Source organism: Agelaius phoeniceus, chromosome 3 (assembly GCF_051311805.1).
Source record: "Agelaius phoeniceus isolate bAgePho1 chromosome 3, bAgePho1.hap1, whole genome shotgun sequence".
In the NCBI taxonomy this organism is placed as follows: Eukaryota; Metazoa; Chordata; class Aves; order Passeriformes; family Icteridae; genus Agelaius; species Agelaius phoeniceus.
Genome location: NC_135267.1, coordinates 67,223,142 through 67,239,934, shown reverse-complemented (window position 1 = coordinate 67,239,934; position 16,793 = coordinate 67,223,142). Strand labels below are relative to the sequence as shown.

General features: G+C 38.6%; 1 protein-coding gene and 1 long non-coding RNA gene across 6 annotated transcripts in view; both read right to left on the bottom strand.

The window, feature by feature from the left end:
* GRM1 (glutamate metabotropic receptor 1) overlaps nucleotides 1–16,793 on the bottom strand; it is a 187,322-nt gene that overhangs the window by 153,255 nt on the left and 17,274 nt on the right. The window lies entirely within an intron of this gene.
* LOC143693574 (uncharacterized) lies at nucleotides 12,407–16,689 on the bottom strand. Its single transcript, XR_013181397.1, has 2 exons — nucleotides 13,661–16,689; nucleotides 12,407–12,635 (listed from the first exon to the last, which is right to left on the bottom strand). It is a non-coding gene; the product is annotated as an uncharacterized LOC143693574 (long non-coding RNA).

Here is a 16,793-nt window from a genome sequence, read left to right as displayed (position 1 = left end):
AGAATACTCCAATGCACTTAAAATGACAAAAGGTAGGGAGCAAGAGTTACTTCACCCACCTCAGCCATGAGTAATCTCTTCAGGTGAGGTCACCTGTTGTTCACCACTAGGGACTTATTTGCTGCATTTATTCCTCTAAACCATGACAACCATTGTGGAGGTATAGAATGTAAGACAATAAAGATAGTGCAGAAGGTATCTCACACCTGAGGAGTTGCAGCTGTACTAATCACCAAAGATTATAAACAGGCCTGCCCTTAACAGGCCACAGCTGTGTCCAATAAGAAGAGGAGTGCTACAAAAGAGTGGGTTAGTTGGGTGAGGGGAGAGTTGGGTGGGGGTTGCTGGCTGTGTTGAAGAAAGAGTCAGTGCTGTGAGGAGCTGCCAATGCGAAACCACCAAGAAGGTATGGGACTTTTGCAATAAGATGACAACAAACCACAACCTGGATCAAAAGTGAACACACAAAAACTCCCATATCCTCTGCAAGCACACAACAAGGGTAATGCACCAAATAATAAAACCACAAATTCCGGTTTGACTGCAGGGTGCTACAGAGGCAAGTCATATTGCAAGAAAGTTCCCCTTTTCAAATTAACAAGTGAGAAACTATTTATTGTCCTCTTCTTTCCTCTCTTAGTGTTATGATCTGGCTTTTTTCACCTCTCCCAAGCTTGTAAACACCTTGCTGGAGGTATGAAGTCTGTTTCATTTTTCAGTATTGATTTACTGCAATACATCTCTTTTACTCAACTAATTAACCAATTTTTGGCAGAGGAAAAAAGATAAGAACAAGAGGACTGCATGACATACCAGCAAGTAATAACTTTTTAAAATCTTCACTGCTGCAAAGGCAAATTACTTGGGAAGAGCAAAGTAAGGACATGATCTGATTGTCAAGTTAGTCTCTGACATATTGCAGTAAGTAATTTGTAAAAACTAGTGATAATATTAGATAGGACAGTAACTATACAGTAGTCAAATACAAATTTGAAAAGACAGAAAAGTTTGGGACCACTGAACAGAAAAGAAAAATAGGCAGAAAGAGCATCAGTTTTCTCTCCTGTAATATGGTATACCTCCCTACACCACAGGAGCATCTTTGAATAGGGTCAGTAAACAAGAGAAAATTGAGTTCTCTACCTTTAATGGATTTGTTACAAGTACCATATTAAATAATCACGTGTATACTGTTAGTTGATTACAAACTAAAAAATTTTCACCATCAGATTTAAGCTAGTATGTTAGTAACAAGTTGGGAGCACGTACAGAATCATCTAACTTTCAGAATCTGAAATGACAAGTAGTCACTTTATAAGCTGTAATAATTCAACCACTCACATCAATTTGTCCACACCTTTGATTGGGACAGTTACAAATAAAAGTCCATATTTATTCCCTGAAGGTACCTAACTGACAAAAAAACTCCAAAAAATTGTGGAAATGGATCTGCCAGTGTATGTTATTGTGGTCTATCCCAAACATAAATGCTGTGTTCTTAGAAAGCAGCCTTGCTGGCACACAGCTTCCTGGGCCATCAAACTGACACTATGCAGCCTCTGCCAGACTTCTTTGTCACTGGGAAAAAGGCAAGGATCCAACACTTCCATGTTTCTTTCCTTGGAATATCTTTTTCAAGGCTATCCCACTGATGTCAGGAGTGGCTGCATTTTACCAGCTATAAGTTATTCCAAGTAGGATTTGTTTTTTCTTTTTCAGTGAACTCTTTACACCTAATGTTGACTTTGCTACCTAAAGTCCTTTACCACACAATTTCTTTTCAGAGTTCAGGTAGAAAATTACGTTGAGAAAGCTTCCTTTGCTCAGTAAATTTCACCTCAGGTATCTTTAAGGGACAACTTCAAAAAAAGTAGCCTATGAGGGTACATCACAAACTCTAAAGTACTGGCTATTTTACAAAAAGTAGAATTCTGTGTGGATGTGGGCTCTGATACTGTTACCAGTCAGGACAAAACAGCAGAGAAAACATCAAAATTACAAACTTCACTTGACCTAAAATCTCAGTCAAACTGCAAAGCCTAAAAGGAAAACAGCTACCACTTCCTTCATTCTAAGTGGTTTACAGAGGAAGGAACAATCCAAAAGCTGCTTTATAAAGAATGCTGAAGTGGCTATTTCAGTTTCTCTAGGTGTGGTGGCTTTAAAGAGAGAAAGAAGTCCTGCAAACTTAGGTCCCTAAGGACAGTTTAATACAGGTTGAACATCACTGCTACTCACTAGAGGTTTTCCCCTGTCCTGAAGACCAGCTGGATTGGTTACTGCCTCCTACCCCTTCGATTGGGTCCAGCTGCCCATCTCCTCAGTTCTGAAGTTGCTTTTAGCCTGCTACCATGCATCAGTATCAAAGTCCTCCTTACCACCATCATCTTGCCTTCGAGACCGGCCCATGGCTCTCTGGAAGTCAGTGTTTCCCTTACATTTCCCTAGATGTTTATCTTTGACATTGTCAAAAGGACTTTGTATTGGATGGAGGCCTTACCATCTTTTAGCTAAGGAGAAGAAAACTCATTATTTGAAACTGAAACTACACTGCAAGCACTCTGTCTTCATTTAAGCTTAGGAAAGTTTTTTTATTCTTTCCAAGGAACTGCACTCTAGCCTTACAAAGGCCAGAAGGATATGTTAAATGAATGAACTGAGTCATCTTTAGTACACTACAGATCTCAGCCATCTGTGCTTACAGCCTGTTTCCTTCAGGCCCTTCTAGAAATGCAGAAAGTGAGCTGTTAAGGCCAGACTATCTTTTTTTCATTTCCTAGTTTTTCCTAACCAAAATTGAGTACAAGGGATTTTTTTTTAAAGAAAAGCTGAAATGATGAATTAGATGATTATTACATCCATTAAACAATACACTATGCCTAACATAATTAGAGAAATGAGATTATATTTCAAACAAGAAAATTTACATAATTTTATTAAATTCTAGGTTAGTTCTTGTCACTAATTACAAAGTACATTTTGCCAATAGCTCACCACAGTGATGTGTTACCTCAGTAAAGAAGACACAGAAAAAGGTACAATTCTGCCACTCAGTAAAGTGGTTATATTTAAGCCTTCATCCTGAAAGCAGCAGGTGCAATATCTTGAACAACTACTTGATATTCTTGTCAGAAATACAGCCACAGGTGAAGTCAGCCTGAAGTAATGAAACTACTAATGCTAAATGACACTTCCCTAATAAGACAAATGTCAAAATGTGGTGTCATGCCGGTTTTTCCCTAAATGTATTCAAAGCATACACCCAGTGATTATTTATTATGTATCTATCGAGGAGTTTGAGAGGTTTATATTCTAATGAAGCTATTTCAGTTCCAAACCTAGCTGACACACACTACTTTTAACAAATTTGCTTGCTGAACTTCATCTTTCTGTTCATGACTTATCAGCAAGGGGCTTCCAGTTTTCTTCATAAAATATTAGAATTAATCTAGTAATGCCTAGCATTAACTGTTGATTGGTTCTCTTGGTTTGAATCAGTAGAAAAAAGTCTCACACTTTTTTTTGTGTGTTTCTTGATGAGTCTGGGGAAAGTAGAAGTAAGAATAAAGTTTCAACTCCTATAATAATGTCTTTTTGGTTTAAGCTTGCTGTGAATATTACACTTAGTAAAATAATTTACAAAAGTAGTTATAACAAGGATACCCAAAAGTGACATCAAAGTAGGAGAACAATATTCCCTTTTTTTAATATGAGCAGAAATTTCAAGAAGAAGGAAAGAAGTATATCTGTAGTTCTGATCATGCTTTGGCAGTTTTGCAATTAGATTAGCTCACATCAAGCACAAGATTTAAAACCTTGAGCAATCAAAAATCAATAAGAGTACCCTATATGGGGGTTTGAACATAAAAGAATTAATGAAAATTTTAAATCATATTTCTAGTGGTTATCTGCTTTCTGAACCTGAGGACACATAGCAATCGGTTTCTGACCTTTCCTTAAAATTTTGAGAGTTAAAGATGGCTATTTTGTTTTAGTGACTCAAGATACTCACAAATTACATGTTTTTATGGGCTGGCACTTAGAAGTTCAAGCATCATGAAATACTCCATAAAGAGTCAGCAATACTATGACCACTTCTCAATAACATGCACTATCAATAACTTCAGCAGGTATCTGGAAAGGATGCTAGAAATGAGGTTATTTTCTGAGGAGTATTTTGTACTCATTTTCTTAGGAAGGAGAAGTTAGTATTCGGACCTACTCCCACTGAAGTGAGATTTCAGTGGTAAAACTATTGGATATTTATTAATTTTTAAGAGAGACAAACAAACTACTAAATTTCATTCTTCACTGGCTGTTAACACTCATCATTGAAAAAGAAGTCCAAAAAGCTACTGAACTACAACCCCAAAGCTAAAAGTTCATGACCTTTAAGACAATTTCAGTTTACATATAATTGTTATACACTGATACATTCTGTTCATGTGAGTCACAGCTCTAGATGTGAATTATATTACATCTGGAATAACATATAACTGATAAATTTTAGTCTTTTGTCTAAAAAACTATACCTTATCTTATCTTATCCATCACAAGAGAAACTGTGTTATCTAATGGGAATAGAATCCTGCAGGTTTTACAAACCAGAAGATAAATTTTTTGATGTATGCTTTATCAAATCTCTGAATACTGTAGACTTATTATTCAGAAGAATATTATGCTATTTTAGAAATAATTGTGGTTTAAATTAAATATGTTTAAGAAAAACAGTGACTGCCTTGGTGTACAAGTCTATTAAAGGTTTTATGAAAATGAATATAATTCCATTATGTGAAATAAATTCAAAACAAAAAGCAAATCCAAATCCTGAGTTTGAAAGGTACTCTCAGTTATAAAGTTGAGGAGAGATAATCATACCAGCATTTCCAATTGAGTTCATAACTGCAAGGATTGACACAAGATAAATGTTTGAGTTACACAGTGTTAAATGTCATGTGTGCTGCTGAATGGTGAAACATTTGAAATACCTTTTCCCAAAGGCTATCGCAGTATCTGCATATGAAAAGGTGATTTAATGTTGGGAATACAGGCAGAGCTAGTACAAGAAATTAATGTAAAAGCTGAATTACCACAAGTAAAGAACAAATTAGTAGTTTACTTTACACAGCTCCCACAGAGGTAGTATAAAAGAACGAACTCTGGAAGGGCAGTCCTGAGAGGTAGAAAAAAATGGCCACATGCAAGTAGGTGAAAGTGATAAGCCTGAACATGTGAGATAGTGAGATACTGCACCTGTGCAGCTCTGCAAGGCTGCACCCCAGGGATGACACCTTGGACAGGTTGAGTCCTCCCATACCCCCACCCATGTCCACATTCAAGAATGCTCTCAGGTCACCTCCTGTGCTCCAGGACCTAATGGGGGAGGTCTCAGGACTGGCAGGAGGCCCTTGCAGCACTCCTGATGCAGTTCTGAAAGCATCCTCGAGGAGATGAGGGCAGTGCTGCCACACAGACCTGTACAATTGCTTAATGGAGGGAAAACAAAAGGACGTTTTTCTGGGCTAAGAAATAGAAGAAAAAAAAAAAAGACAAATCATGGATAAAGGTGAAAATACTGTTTTTTTTCCCAAACATTGCAGACTCTGAAGTCTTGCCTACTCTACAGCCAGGGCTTACAGATAGATCCTGAGGAATGGCTTCTAGGTACTCACAAGTTGTGCTGCCATCCAGAAGGTCCCAGGACCCTTCTGTTCTCAGCTCAAAACAACCTGAACCCAGGCATGTCATTCCATCATGGCTTCAGCTGCTCTGACCTCAAATAAATGCTCCTGGTAAAATGCGCTGAGGGCAAGGAGCGGCCCTCAGTCAAAGGCCCACAAAATGCCTGCAGGCCCCGGATGTACCAGGGAAGCTGGACAAGCCCTGCTCACTCCCACCACCTTGTCTTTTCCCAAACTGTTCCTCTGAGGGCCAAAGCCCACAGAGAAACTGGGCACCAGCAAGGTGGCCAAGGGGAGCTGGCGCTGGTGCCATGCCCTGGGACAGGGCAGAGCCGGCAAAGCAGCCATGCTGGCCCTGGATGGGGCTGTGGCAGCCTGGCACCTGAGCCACCCTTGCTCTCAAGGCAGGCTGATGGCAGGGCAGGCTCCTCTGCCCCACCAGGTCCTGGTTATTGGGAGGGGAAGCCAGGATGAGAAGGAGAAGGAGAGCAAGGGGAGGCATGACCACAGATGGAGCAGTGGCAGGTGTGACATGGAGGAGAGAGGCCAAGGCTGTGCCTGCACTGAGCACATCCAAAAGCAGCAGCTACTGAGGGCAAGGCAGCCGTGCTTGTACAGCTGGCTGAGTACAAGCTCTCCAGGAGCAGTGTCAGCCACTGCCAAAGCAGGCTGTGAGGTGGCAGAGCGAAATGCAGATTTGGGTGGCCTGCTGGCCTCAGCTTTGGCACCCCACTGGCAGTGAAGAAGCAAAGCTTTTGGCCTTGACAGTGCCAGAGGGCAGCATTGACATGGCTGGCTCTGATCTCACATCTCAGAGCCAGGAAAAATACATCTGCAGCTGTTCAGATGTGAGCTTCATGGCAAAAACATTATGGGGGACTCCTCAGCCATTCCATGTGGTTGCTCCAGCATTGGGAAACAGCACAGCCCCCTGTGTGCCAGGAATTTTGATGAAGGTATTCATCAAAGAGTGATTTTCATTGTGTTCAATATTTCTGCTGTGACTGAATCAATAAATGATTGACATAGATGCCTCTTGATCTTATGACAGCCTGTGTGGTAGGTCTGATCTGCACACTAAAATATTCCATATATTGCTCGACAGCAACAAATTTTTTTTTGACAACAAAGTATATAGCAGTTCAACAGATGTACTTCTACCACCAGGAGTGTCAGAAAATCCATCCCTAAAGCACTGACTGGGCACCATGGGCATATATAAGAGACTTAAAAATCATAATTGCCTTAAACACTATCCAAGATCACTAACAAGATTACCAAAGGACTTCGGGCAAACTGTATTAAGAGGCTGCTACCATCAATGCCCACCCTCTCACCATCACTGTCATCACCATTCCACCCCAAATATGCCTCCTGGATTTGGGGAATTTGGACTGTGAGCTTACCTGATGGGAACTCGAGAGTAAAGAAAGGTGGCGCTATTGTTCAATTATCTTTGGTCTGAGGAGAAGTAAACAAGGCTGAAGGAGAAGAATGTGTCCCCAAGGAAAGCCAGACCCAGCAGCTGTGCTGAAAATCAACTCTGGCTGGGTTTGGGGCAGGTCATAGTCCACAGACTCATTTACTGAGGCCAGGTTTGCACACTCTCCCTGCCAGCCAAGGGGGAGGAGAAGAGTTTTTGTGTATGACAGCAAAACCTCCCATACAGAGGGGTTGAACACCCATCACCAGATGCTACAAGCCAGATAAGAAGCAGATCCTGCAGAGTCTTCCCTCATACAAACTGGCTCAGTTGTAAAACTCCTCCAGCCACTGGGAATGTCACATTCACACAGGACATTCATATGAGGTGTCTTGTTTTAAAAAGGGTCATAAACCATCAAAGACCCCAGAAGTACTCACCAGGCTCATTCCTAAGGCCTTCAACAGGTCCAGAGTGTGTTGCAGAAGACAGTGTAAAACTCCCCAATGCAAAGAAAGTGCTTGGCATGTTCCCATGGATATCTGAATGTACTGTATATTTCGTGGGACCCCCATCATCAAGAGAACCAGAAAAGGACAAATGGGACACTGCTGGATCCACAAGGGTGGTGAATATCTTTCTAACTAATCTTCTCTCTGTCACTTTTTTTCATTCTCTCTCTCACCTTTCTTCTGCTTTTCCTATTTCTTTCTCTCTCTCTCTGATCCAGAAGCACAAGACACTACAAGTTCCATTTTGGCATTGTATTACCTGACATCACTAACCTGCCTCTGGTATGAAATAGCATGGTGTTCTGTGACAAGATGTAAGCAAGAATGAGTGAGAAGATACTGAATCTTACAGATGTATAGAATGTTTTCAGGCCAAATATCATCAGCTTCTTGTATCTAATCCGAATATAAATGAGTGAATTGGTGCTGATAGAAAACATGTGAGATAAAAACTAAACAATTATTCAGTTTCTATTATATTGGACGCTTCATAATTTCTTTCTTTCTTCCTTTCTTTTATTTTATTTTTTCAGAAAAAAAATGTTCACTTTCTCTTCCAATTAAAGTAATTACCATTAACCTTCAGTAACACAAATTGTTGTTAAGCAGAGGTGTTAGGTCGGCCAAGTGTTAAAAGAAAAGAAAACCAAAAGAACAGAGAGGGCCCTTATGACAGCAAGCTCATAAAAGTTTCATAAAAATGTTAAATAGATGGAGAGGAAAAATAGGTCTTCTTAGAGAAAAAAAATCAGCAGTGCAAAGGCCAATGCAAATTCTGTATACCACTGAGGTTTCACACAAACTCTTTCTCTCTCCAACAAAGCATTTCTGGAACTTAAAATAAGATCTGTCTAATATAGAAGTCTCACATCATCTTCTTTCCCCCATAATATTTATTAGATTTGATGACTGTTAGTACAGAACCAAGATTTCATCAAAATAGCCTGGAAAATACTAATGCTTCTCCTGCTATTGTGGAAAGAAAATAATGATTCTTCTTAAGATTTAACTAAGAGATATACAAGTCACATGGTACTTTGGATGGCACTGATATGTCCCTTTTATTAATTGTAAATGTTTTCCCTTTTTTTCCATGCAATTGAATCGTTTGTTTGTATGGTTTGCATGCACTTGTCCTTTGAGGAACTGATAATGACACTGTGATCTTATAGGACACCTTTAATGAAATGAGGTTTGTCTTACTCTATTCTGAAGAGCACTCTCCTGTTAGACTCTATGATTAATTGGGTTAAAAGGGTGATGTTTCTATATGTAATTGAATAAAGAAACAAACCCACAGCTGCTTGGAATAGGGAATTTTGGGGCATCTGTGAGTGTGCACTACATGAGAGCAGAGATGCTCAAGGACTGGGTAGATCCCACTTACATGACAGGGATTCCCTCAGAAGGTGCAGAATGCATTTAACAGTTTCCTTTTCAGTAGTGTTTCTCTGTTTCTAAAATGCTGGTACATTTTCACCATCTATGTGTTCAAAAATAGTGAACAGTGTTTTTGTTTAAAATATGGTCTGAATGCAAATTTTTCTCTGTCTCCTTTGAGACTGTTTGAGCCTCAGAAGGTAATACTGAAATTAGCCACTGCTCATTTCCTTTGGTATCGTCAGGATTCAGTTCAAGACTTCCTGATTGCACAAATAAAACATCAGTGGGGAAGGGAGAGAGAAAAGACTGTCAGTCTAAAACCATACACAAATTGTTGTCACAGATTTCAGCCTACTTCCTTCAGGGATTCAGTTAAAATCCCCCTAGGATGGTTACCCAGATAAGAAGATAAGAGACTCCTTCATGTATGCAACATGAACCAATTCCATGAGCAATGCATTGCAACTCATTCCAAGCTGTTAATCTCCCACTTGGAGAGCAAAGGATGCCCCCAAAGGTGGTCTGGGCTGACTATTTGAGTAACAAAATGGCCTCTCTCCCACTGTCACTGCAGCCCTTTCCCAGGTGCAGGGCGGAGGGGAGGATGTGAATGTGCTTTGGATGTGTCTGGGAGGGTGAATACAAATGCAGAAGGCTGCTCTTGGAATGTCAGCCTGACGACAGGAATTACTGGCACAACCACGAGCAAGCCCTTTCCTGCAAAATCATTGGCAACAACAAACTTCAAAATTATGGACAGAACTTGTATTAGCTTAAAGTACATTTGTTAGACTTCTCTACAGTCCTCCCTCCTACATAACAACAATTGAGTTTCATGTTTTATGCGTACCAGATCTTGTGTCTAAGATTAGCTCTTCCTCAAAAACATATTTCACATTGCTATGGTATTTCCAAATGAACTACAATCTTACCCTATACATCTGTCCAGGTTTTAATATAATCAGAAAAGCATATGGTTATGCATATTAACATACTATGAGAAGGAGATGCGTTAGGCAGACCTCAATTTTCAGCTTTGATAACCCGACTATTTATAACCTGTTGAAAAGCACATTAAATGACAGAGTGAGGACAAAAAAACTACTGTTTTGAGGATGCAGATTTAACTTATTGAATCTGGATTTACATGAATATATAAGTGCAAAAACAGAAGAAGGACTTGGGACTTACATTTCTGACAATTTAAAAAATGCTGTTGCAACTTGATGCAGGGGGAGGCCTAAGGATGAAGGTTGTGTAAGTTTGGAGATTTTAATAAATATAAGCAACACTCTCTTCTCATTTTTGCCTCTCATGATTCCAACATTCCTCTCTCTATTCTTTGGGTGCCTGTTGCAAGGGGACCGTATTTCCAGCAGATACAGCAGTACAGCAGGGCCATGTTTAAAAGTACAAAGGCATACTTGACAAAACCCACTCATAGACTTTTGGGCATCTAAGAGATAAACCAATTATCTTTTGAGATTAATTAAAAGAACTCTTAATGTACAGAGTGGAAAAATCTAACTGTATAAGAAATCCCCAGAAATTGTTACTGAACTTTGGAAAATCATAAAATACATCTTATTTACTAGTGAAAGAGCAAAGGCAAGGTTACCAAAGAATCAGAAAAGACAAATGGCCCTGTAAAAAAAGCTTTTAAAGTCTGCTAAAGGTCAGCTGAAGTGAAAGATATATCTTCCACTTCATCAAGATATATCTAAAAATGAAATGTGTTCATTTTTCTGACCCCTGTATGGACCATTCACTTAAGAGCTGGACACAATCCTTGTGTGTGCCTTCCAACTCTGAATATTCTGTGATTCTGTGAAAAGGCTTTACTCTACAACAATAACAAAGGCTGATGACCACTGGCTTTTTGCATAAGGATTTCCATTTTTATTTAAATAGTTTGTCTGCCCTAATCTTAGGTTAGTGCTTTCTGAGAAATTTCAAGCTCCTATTAAATTGAAAACAAATATTTCCATGGTGCCTCTTTAAAAGAAATTTAAATTTATCTGATTTTTTAATATATCTACTGATTTTTTTTTCAAAAACAGAAGCTCAAGACTTTTTCAAGACTGCTGAAAAAAATGAGGGTTTCAAGCTTATACAGTGCCTCTGAGAATTCTCACAGTATAGAATGACAGTATTTCCAAACTCTCTTATTCCATCTTCTTTAGCTAACAAAGTAGACATATCAAAACTAATAAGACATGCTAAAAATAAAATGGAGAGATTAGAGAGGAAACAAAATAGGATCTGATTTAAAAAATGTAAATCACTAGACTCAACTAGGGGTAAGTTTAACTTCTTATTTAAAGATGATATTTGAAGATAGTACTTTTAATGCATTTCCTGACGCTTTACTGCAATTATAAAAAAAAGTAAAACCAGGCAAACTTTATTTACCAAATTAACATACAGAAATCTTCTGAAATAATCTATTGCATAGCAGTTTGCAGCCAAAGGAACTGAATGTGATTATCCTTTTTGTTAACAAAGATGTTTTCATTGCTCAGTTGTGAGGGGAAAGCAAATGCTCTCAGAAAGACAACTGAGTAGCAGCTAGGTTCTCAGTGGGGCTGGGACCAAGTTTGGTAGCACACTCCAAGTACACCTGCCTGAGAGAATCACCTCTCTTCACGTAAGCCTTAATTGACCTCTGAAGTAGTGCAGTGGTCTGGCAGCTTTGTGTCCTGTACTGCTTCCTAAAATAGTTGTGGCTGATGCTGTCCTTGTAACCACTTCCACTCAGTGAGCATTAGAGAAGCCTCATTGTAACATCTAAAGAAAAGCTCAGGAATGGCAGAGATTTAGCTGGACTAAAACCCTGGTGTGATGATTTTCACTTGGCACTTCTCAGCCAAAGATTAGAGTTTATCTCAATAACCAACAAACAATCAAGAGTAAAAATGACATCTGAAAAACCTCTGCAATATCTTGTTGGAACACTCACTAGCAGCCTTGCTGTCAACCCTACAACCCAAAGAAAGCTGTAAGTGAAGTCTTATAGGAAAGTGATTTTTCAGGAGTTCCACTCCAGCACTCAGTCTTCTGTTAAGTCTCATCAGCAGCTTAATAATGTTTGCATTTCCAATTAAAAAATCCAACCTGAGACAGAAAATGCTGTTAACAATATCATACTTGAAAGTGTTATCATGCATATTGCCTGGGAATAGAGGTTAGATGGGACAGTTTTCCTTGGCAATATTAATCAGATTAATTGCTTCATTTTTCTTACAATCTAAGAAGGTAATGATTTTGCTATTTTTGTAAGTATGTGTCTGCCTATAACAAAAAGTATTGATGATCAAAGATAAATGGATTTAAGAAAAAAGGAATCCAAATCTGAGTTATCTATTACATTGACATCATAGTGCTAGGAAAAAAAGATGAAACATTACTTCCTGAATTGCATCCACTTTATTCACATTTTGTTACAGTTGTCAGTTCTGCCAGAATATCATCTGTCTGAATGAATTAGTGCAAAATTTAGTACTTCACTTTTAACAAAAAATAAGATTGTAATGGCATTTCAATTTTCCTTCATCCTCTTGTTAGCACTTGATAAATGCAGTCTCACAGGCACTGCTGCTCATCTGACATGATGCTTGCAATTTTAATTTAACAAATCTGAAGAAAATGCAAAGGCAGAAAACTTTCAGGTTTTCTTAAAATTTCTTGAGATTTTCTGCAAACTATTTTTTCCTTGACAACTTAATTTGCGTGGATTAATAGGGGCTTTTCTCCCCCCCTCCCACCCCCAAGCAATGTTTTATTCTGAGTGGGCATTCATATTAACAGAGGTTGAAGAACATAAAACACAATCTCAATGAAAAACATCTGAAGTACTTCTGTATATTCATGTGTGTATACAGAGCAAGAGACAGACAAGCTGGTTTTGTCTCTTACCAATGGAATGCTGTGAAGTAGTTTTTTTAACCACAAATGAGCATTTTTCTTTCTTTTCTCATAGAGTTATGTCAGAACACAACACTTGGAATAGACACTTCCCCTGAGAAAACTGCTGTGCTTACCATCCTTGAGAAACAAAATACCATTGCTCCTTCAATGCAAAACCCAACTGCAGGTTGTGCCAACTAAAGGCACAACAATGACTCAAGAACCAAATGTTGGCTGGACAATCTTTCTGAGCAAGACCATTAGAGATTTTCCATCTTTTGAGCACACAGCATCACCAGCCATCTGCTACACAGGGAGCTTTGTAACTGGAGCTGACTCAAAGTTAGTCAAAAGCATTAGCAGATGACAGGAGGGGCCCTGGGATTTAGGGACAGGTGAAAGTTTTGGGGCAACAGGTTGGTTACTCTCGGCAGATCCTAAAATGTGGATCCGAAAACTGGGCAGCAAAGTTGGGCCTTCCTTTGCCTCTCCCAGTAATCCCTCCCAGACACTTTCTCTGCTTATCTCAAATTGGCCTCCTTCTTACAGAAAAAAAATGAAATTATGCCATTTGACTGGTGATATTGCAGTCCAAAAGGTAAGAGAGAAGCTTTGGAAGTCAGAAACTTTGGAAAAGAAAGAAAAAAAGGGACGATGATGATGGGTCAGTGCTAGAAGGGATTCTGAAGAACAGAATCTTTTAATAAGTTTTTATTTTATGCATTTTTGGAAAGAGACATATAATGTATACATACCGGAAGATGGTGACGGTGTTGATGGTGATGATGAATGGTAATGTCCCTTCCCAACTCAGAAGGAAATCAAGTGGCAGCTCCAAAAAGTCAGGCATTTTTAAATGGATGTGTTCAGATAACTTCTGACAGAATTTGCTGATGAGCCTCTAAACTACTAGGAACTATTTTTGATAGCTGTTGAAAGTTGTGAAGTGCCAGAGGTCTGCAACAAAGGCAGTGCTGTGCAATATTTAAAAGGATACGTGAGTTAACCTGAGTAATTGCAGGTCTGTCAGCCTGACATCCATTTTGGAAAAAATAATAGGTTATTCTGTCAGCTGACATGGAATTTGTGTACAAAGAAATTAAGGGAATGGGGCAATGTAAGGGTTGCCAATCATTTTGTGTATGTGGAAACTAGGTGTCTCCAATTCATTTATCCAAATCATCTCTTATAATTGAATTTATAATCTTGGTTATCAAGAGTAATATAGCCAATGCAATGTTATTTAATTTCCACAGGACATCTATGTTCATTTTGCATGACATTTTGGCTATGAACCTGGAATGATAAGAAATGTACTGCAGACATAAAATAGATTAAAGTCTGGCTGGTAGGTTTCAACATACACTTGCAGTAAAGGAACACTAATTGATTGGGTGTCTCTTTATTGTGTCCCATAAGGATCTGTCCTTAGATTTTACAAGTTAACATTAAGCAGTGACCTGGAAAAACAAAAAATACAAAAGCATTACCAATAGTATTTGCAAATGACATCAAGATTGGGAGACAAGTTACCAATGCAGTCTGATCTAGGTTAGTCAGGAAACTGGACATAGACAAAGAAATATGCAGTTAAATACACACATATATTTGAGCTTTCAAGAACTAACAACTCTGCACTTAAGGGATATTGGAGTCCACCATGGGATGCAATTACTGGCATGGTAATTATAACAGATAATCCCTGAAGGTAATGCTGTGGCTAAAAAAAATAGAATTGGGGTTTAGTTATGCGAATAACTGTGGTACTGTGGTAACTGAGATTATACCACTTTACCTCTAATTCACAGTATTATGACTGCTTCTGCACTGATATCCAGCATTACAAGATAATGGAAAAATGGTGAAATCTCAAAGAGTAGTCATCAAGATCATGAAAGACAGAAAGATGTGACTTTGAGTGAGCTATACAGAGTCTCCTTCTCAGATCAAAAACAAATGAACAAACAAAAAAACTCCAAAGCAACAGTAAAGTAAAGCAAAAGTAAAGCATTCAGTGGGTTTTAATTGTAGAAGGAATTATATTCTAGAACAACATTTCAAGATAAGCATTGGTATTAAGGAACTTACCAGGCTGGATTTCAAAATGAGTTAACTGTACACGTACAATTATACAATGTAAGGCATCCTTCAAGAAAATGTCTGGAGAGTTGTATGATCTTTAAGTTGAATTTTGTCTTGTGAAACTTCTGCTCAAGTGGCACTAAGGCTAGAACTCTGTCTGTACTCTGTATTCCTAAAATATATCTCCTATTTCAAAACAGTTAAAGTTCTCATAGCACCACAACTTCTACAACCCTTGGGAACATCTTAAAAATGGAAAAACTTTCCAACCTAAGTGCATAAAATGTCATTTATCTGTAATATATTCCTATATCTCACAAGTACAGTTGGTCACACAGGTATCCAGGCTACTTAAGCACAAAGCATGCAATGTAGGAATTGTCCATAAGAGTGCTCTAGGCTGTAAATCAAGATTAAATAACTTTACACTTCTAAGTCCTTGCGTGGCTAGGGTTTGAAATGTTAATGCCATTATCTCTAAGGTATTAGTTGTGAAAGTTTCAGTGTGATGTTACAAACTCAATGAGGCTTCAGCAGACATGAAAGTTCAAATCAAGCAGTTCTGCTTTTAGAGCACTTATCAGAGAAGTGGGCAACATAGCTTCAATTTCAATCTGAGAGAGTAAGAAAATACATCTTTCACATAGGAGAGTGGCTTAATCACTGAATAAGGTGTTTCTTGACCTGGATTCTACTGGATCTGGCTGCAATGCAGTGAACTTTCCTCATAGCAGTCTGTATGGGCCATGAGTTGGATTTGCAGCTGATTGGATTCACTGTTGTTCTATCTATTATCTCTCCTTGTCCCCTCTGTACAGAGTGGGGAGTGAGTGAGTGAGCAGCTCTGTGGGTGGCTGGCTGCTGGTTCCTTATTGCCTCCACAGGGAATAACAAACACATAAATAGTTCTTGCAAAACACAGCAGTGTCACATTTGACAGTAATGCTTCAAAAAATGGTCTTCTCCTCTTCTCAGGGAAAGGTTGATCCATAACCTCTTCAGTTAGTGTGATCAGTGAGATAACATTTATAATAACAACTCCTATCATGTGTCCTTTCTTGGCTCTTAAGAGTGCCCCAGGATAAAACATTTTCTTAACGTTGAAATAATTTCAGTTGTCCTTTTCCATAATAAATAAATTTGCATGAATGAATCACTTATCTCTAAAGCCAAGGTGCAACCAATCACCATTTCAAAGTGTGTTAGGCTAAGAGAAAACATTTCTTGTTTTGTTGTGTTCTTTTCATTTAACTGTGACATGTATTTAGATCCCTCTTTTCTACTGGGTCTTATCCTAATTGGCAGGGAGCACAACTTCTTGCTATATACAGAACTTAAATGCTCTGAGTGAAATCAAAGTTGCAGAAGTTAAGAGTAAAGCATCTGTGCCTGCAGGTGTGCTCTGCCCCGTCCCTCTTTTATTAAAATGTATGCTTTTGCCTATTGGTGCTCCTGACTACAGTATAGAGAAAACCCTTTTCCCTTTATTCTAAATAACAATGGACTTTGTCACCACAACGATCATTAGTAGCAGCATAAAGTTTCCCTGAGACTGAAATTCAAATTTACATTACCATGGAGCAATTCTTTATAGAGATTAACACTTTTAGAATGTATCCCTGAAATCTTCCTACACAAAAAAAAGGCAAACTGAAGCAATTGTGTTTCTGTTTGTAAGATATACAGGCTTTCTGTTAGGTTCTGTGTTTTATGAGGAAAGAGGGTTCTCTTTCCTCATATACATGTACAGTTTGCTTATATGCATGTATATTTGCCTTGAAATTATAATATATAATATAAATATAT